We start from the raw sequence: 5,552 nt of genomic DNA on the forward strand, positions 1-5,552 counted from the left end.
TTATATAAAACTCTCACATCCATATATGACTACTGGAAAAACCATTGCTTTGACTAGAAAGATCTTTGTTTGCAAAATACTGTCTCTGCTTTTTAATATGCTGTCTAGGTTGGTCATAACTTTTCTTCCAAAGAGTAAGCTACTCAATGCCGTTTGCATTCCACCACAGTTTCTTCTAATTTTATTCTTTTCTTTTTCCATCTAGAGAGTGAAAATGTTTATCAAGTTGTCGCTGAGCTTTCCCAGGACACAGAAAATAAACTGAAGCTCCTAACCCAAAACTGGGAGAGATTTGTGGCTAAGGCCAATTTACCCAGGTAACATGCATGGGTGCACCAGGAATGTCACTCAGATTCCTCTGCCCCTGGCTAGTTTCCTCCTGGCAGGCATACCTCCTCCAGGCAGCATCCTATAGTTGGAGTCAAGCGTGTTCCTTCTCAAGATCCCAATAGCAGTGCTTCCTTCATGTCATTTGCTGGCAGTGAACGGCCTCGGGGTGAGAAGAGGTGAAACCTGCTACAGGGTCAGGTTATGTGACCTTGGACATGTTACTGAACTACTCTAGGCCTTAGTTTCTTCATCTGTCCCGTTTTATTGTGAAGACACTGAGATCATGCATGCAAAGTGCTTTGCATAATGGCTGACACAGAGTAGGTGCTCAATTAATATTAACTTTGAAAAAACTTCTTGGGAAGAGATAGGGGCCAAGGATCTTTTTCCTAGAGATGAGGACAAAGCAGAGCTCACTTTCAAACAAGTCAGTAAATCCCACCAACATCCTTTTGTGTTCCTGTGGATTCTGACTAGAGCCCTTTCCTTCCCCATCGTAGGAATTGTAACAACCCTGGAAGATCCAACAGGCCCATACACCAGAGAGGCTGGAGAGGAACTGGGTGGAGCTGGTGGGGTCCTGGCTCTAGCCCTGCCAGCTCTGGGGCTCTGGGATTATATCTTGGAGTCTCAGATCTGTCCTGTGTCCAGTGGGAATAGCAATTCAATCTGATGGACTATGGTGATGGCCTCAGAGTGAAATGCAGGTCAGAGGTGGGGAAGCAAATGCAACCATCTCATCCAAAGGCTCAGGGAGGCCTGGACCAGGGTCAGACCCAAGGGTCGGGGTGGAGCAGAGGGTCCAGGTTGGAGAACGAGTAGACAGGCTTGGGCAACAGGACGAGGACTAGAGTGAGGAGAGTGGGCCCCGAGGACACAGGACTGAAGGGGCTGTGGTGCTAACAGAGGTTCCAGAAGTGGGAGGGAATATATTTCTTCCCTCCCTGATGGGATCCCTTCACGCTGAGCTAGAAGGGCCCTGGGTGATCATGTCCTCCACACCCTGCCTGGGACCTGGGTTCTCACTCCATCTGGGACCATCTTCTAGTCTACATGGAGCGGCCCTGACAGTGGGAAAGCAGTACGGCTCAGTGAGCCCTCCAGGCCCACAGTGAGTGGCTGCGATTGTGTGTCATTTGAGGGATTCTGAGGAGCCTCACGCATCCCCACCCAAGAGGAAAACACTTCCTCCACCAGCTGTGCAAGTGCCGGTCTCTTCAGGATTAACAATTCAGATGGATGTTCCCTCAAGTTTCTTGAGTCTTGGAGAGGGTGTATACAGTTGCACATGGCCTTGGGGTGCAGGCCCATTTACCAGCTAACATGTAACATATGAGAGGTCAAGGATGCTGGGATGGGTCAGGAGTCAGTGAGGTGAGCTGGAGAGTCCAAGGGAACCAGGGCTCACAGCACATCTCCTGCTTCCCTGTCAGCTGGGGAAGTGGATGGACCCAGTGACTTTTCAATGGAAAGATCGAGGGCACAAGCCTTAGAAGACAGCAGATGCCAGGCAAAATGATCTTGAAGGTGCCTTCTTCTTCTGACTTTTGGTGGTTTTTTTTTTTCCCTAAGTATGCAGAGTTAGCCAATCTGCAAAATCTGAGGGCACAGTTCCCAGGACTGTCCTTACATTTAACACCAGTAGCAAGTTTGGGGGTTCCCATAATCACCCTCAGGTTGAAAATTCCTTAGAAGTATTCTCAGAACTCACTGAAGATATCGTCATCCCGGTTATGGTTTATTACAGGAAAGGATGCAGTTTCAGCCACAGGGCAAAGTCTGGGCGGGTTTCACACACAAAGCTTCCGTTGTCCCCAGGATGCTTTCCAGCCTTGGAATCAGTGTGCAGCAGGATACACAGAGAACTGTCTTCCAGGGAATCTCATGCAAAACAAATTATCCTAACCTGTGGTCTCTAGCTCCTCCCGGCAGTCAGACTAATGCCCTAGAGTCCAGCTTGTCCAGAGGTCAGAACTGATACCACATGACCCAGAGGCCCCCATCGTGAATGTCACCTTTTCTGTTTGTCCAGTGGCCAAAGGCCCGAGCAGATGAAGACACTCCTATCAGCGAGAATGTTCTAGGGGCTTAGGGACCACTTCCCAGAATCAATGGCTAGGAGCAGATTGACTCTTTGCTACACTCTAAGGTCCATGAATGAAGGGTTTTCTGCTCAAATCAAACTTTTCTTTGTTTCTCTGTGGAATTCCCACCCTACCAACTCCTGGCAAGTGATGGTTTTGACCTGCCCCCGAGTTCTAAGCCAAATACCTACTTTAACTCTATCCTAATATGATTTTGGCTTATTTTTTCCACCATTGAATAAGTATATGGAACATCTTCAATGTCTGAATATGTGCTTAATGTAAAAAGAAACACTTATAAACATTTAATTAAACAATTTCTGTAATTTATGCAGAATAGATCCTGTCCAGCCTATTTTTACAGACAAACAAATTGTCTTAATTCCTTGATCATCATTATTACAGGGAGGAGGCAGAGGCATTACATGAATATCTGAACAGGCTGAAAACAAACTTGAGTGGAAAGGACCCAGAGACACTCAAAGAAGACCAGCTGGACAGAAAGAAGTTTTTGGAGGAGTTTCCTGTGATGAAACAGGACCTGGAGGAAGACACAGAAAAAAATCCATGCTTTTGCGAACAAAGTTGACAAGTTACACAAGGACTGCACGATTTCCAAGGTGGTGGCCCACTCCACTGGCACTGTGTCTGGCATCCTCAGTGTCCTTGGCCTGGCTCTGGCACCTCTGACAATGGGGGCCACTCTGCCTCTCATGGCCACTGGGTTAGTGCTGGGCATAGCGGCTGCTGTGACCAATGTGTCCACCAGCATCGTGGAACAAGTAAACACGTCATCAATGGAAATCAAAACCACTCAACTGCTGTCCCATGACAGGAAGAGATGGAAGGTAATCAAGGATGTACTCCTTAAAAGGAAACCTCAAATTATTTCTGCAATGAATTCACTCATCACTGCCCTACAATACACTGAGAAGCAAGTCCAATTCATCAAGGTGATCAAAGCCAGCCCTGCCTTAGCAGCCAAAGTCAAGATCTTTATAATGAAAGGTAAAAACATCATTCATGGCAGTGTTCAGGTGCGGAAAACTTTTGGCAGCATGGCTTTAGCAATGACAAAAGAAGCCCGTGTCACTGGCATAGTCCTGTCAGGTATCAGCATTGTGATAAATGTGGGCTTCCTGGTGAAAGAGTCAATACATTTACATCGTGGAGCAAAGGCAGAGTCAGCTGAAAAGCTGAGGCAGCAGGCCCAGGAGTTGGAAAGCATATTGGAGTTACTCACTGAGATCCATGAGAATCTGCAGAAGGGCTCAGTTCCCCCACCCCCAGAGGAGTGCAGGGACCAGGGACATGTGCTGGGTGTCTCAGAGGCAGCTTGTTAGAGGAGAAAAGGAGGGGAGACAACATTGATGGTCCTGGGTGTTAGGAATTTGGCATTTCTGGAGCTGAGCAAGGGAGGGATGGATGCAGGTGGCAGATGATGACAAAGCAAGAGCCTGGAGCCTGGACTAAGGGAGGAGGGGGGCTAAAGAGTGAGGGGGGGGGAGAAACCACTTCTTTTGGACTGAAGAACACACTGGTGGTACAATAAAGAGAAAGGCAGGTGGAACTAGCTGTGGAAGGCCAGGAATACGAAAGAGTTGAAAATGAGAGAAAGTCAAAGGGTGAGGACTGTTGGGATCCAGGAGAAGTAGCCAGGGCTCCTCTATTGCCCTCCTCAGGGTGTGCCGTCCCAGCAAGAAGAGTCGCCCCCTGGTGGTGTTCTCTAGCCCCATGTCTCCAGCATCACCTCACCTTCGATTCCAGCAGGTTGTTATTAATTAGGCAGTGATTCTTTTGTTTGTTTGTTTGTTTTTATTGAAGTGTAGGTGACTTACGGTATTGTGTGGGTTTCTGGTGTGCAGCCAAATGTATTGATTATACATATAGTTTTGTGTGCTGTACAGTAAATCTTGATTGCTTATCTATTTCATGTATGGTAATGTGCACTTGTTCATCACATATTCCCATTTACCCTTCCTCCCCTTTCTTATTTTGTACCATCAGTTTGTTTTCTTTGTCTGTGAGTCTGTTTCTGTTTTGTAAATAAGTTCATTTGTACTACTTTTTAGATTCCACATACAATTGAGATCATACAATATTTGTCTTTCTCTGAATGACTTACTTCATTTACAATAATCTCTATGTCAATCCAAGCAGCTAAAAACAGCATTATTTTATTCTTTTGGGTACTATTCCAACTATTTCACATCTTTTTTCATCTATTGATGGACACTTAGGTTGCTTCCATGCCATTATAAATAGTGCTGCTCTGAACACTGGAGTGCATGCTACTTTTTGAATTGGAGCTTTTGTCTTTTGCAGAAGTGCTGACTCATACAATAACTCTACACTTAGTTTTTTAAGGAGACTCCATGCTTTTCCATGGGCTTCCCAGGTGACTCAGTGGTAAAGAATCCGCCTGTCAATACAGGAGACGTGTGTTTGATTCCTGGGTTGGGAAGATCCCCTGGAGAAGGAAATGGCAATCCACTCCAGTATTTTTGGAAATATTCCATGGAAATGTCCTGGAAATGTTCCATGGACAAAGGAGTCTGGCAGTCCATGAGGTCACTAAGAGCCAGACATGACTAACGACTAACACTGGATCTCCTCACCTTGTGTTCTCAAGACTTTATTCCAATAAATAGGACTGATTCACTGAGGTTTCCTTGTGTTGACTGATGGGGCTCACCTGAGTCCAGAGCCCTGAGTTCCTTCCCCGTGAACCTGTCTCACAGGATCGCAGGGAGCGAGGCCTCCATGACTCCTCCTGCCTGCCCGCTGGGCTCCCATTCAGTCGTTTCCCTCAGACCCTGGAGCCCCACAGGCCCCATGGGACAGCTGGGGGAGCCGGTGTTGTCTGACTTGGGCTGAGCACGGGGATACTCCTCCTCCCGCCCCGGGGACCAGGATGGACACAGGGCACCCAAGGGTGATTAAGAGCAGAGGACTTGTGTGCAGGTGTGAGGGGGGGTCAACCATAAACAGAGGGGCAGAGAGACAACACACCTCATGCAGGCTGCCTTCATGTTTCACCAGGACTCCTGCAAGAGCTGCCAGAACTGTCTTCCAGTGTTTCCCTTGGGGCACTGCCTTGCCTCACTCATCTAATCCCTGCACGGGCTAGAATGACCC

At 47.4% G+C, this 5,552-nt stretch overlaps 1 long non-coding RNA gene across 1 annotated transcript; it reads left to right on the forward strand.

Moving 5' to 3' along the window:
• The first annotated feature begins 203 nt into the window (after nucleotides 1-203).
• LOC122680105 lies at nucleotides 204-5,080 on the forward strand. The gene is made up of 2 exons (XR_006336631.1): nucleotides 204-317; nucleotides 2,820-5,080. It is a non-coding gene; the product is annotated as an uncharacterized LOC122680105 (long non-coding RNA).
• The last annotated feature ends 472 nt before the right edge of the window (nucleotides 5,081-5,552 follow it).

Source organism: Cervus elaphus, chromosome 22 (genome assembly GCF_910594005.1).
Source record: "Cervus elaphus chromosome 22, mCerEla1.1, whole genome shotgun sequence".
NCBI classification, from domain to species: Eukaryota; Metazoa; Chordata; class Mammalia; order Artiodactyla; family Cervidae; genus Cervus; species Cervus elaphus.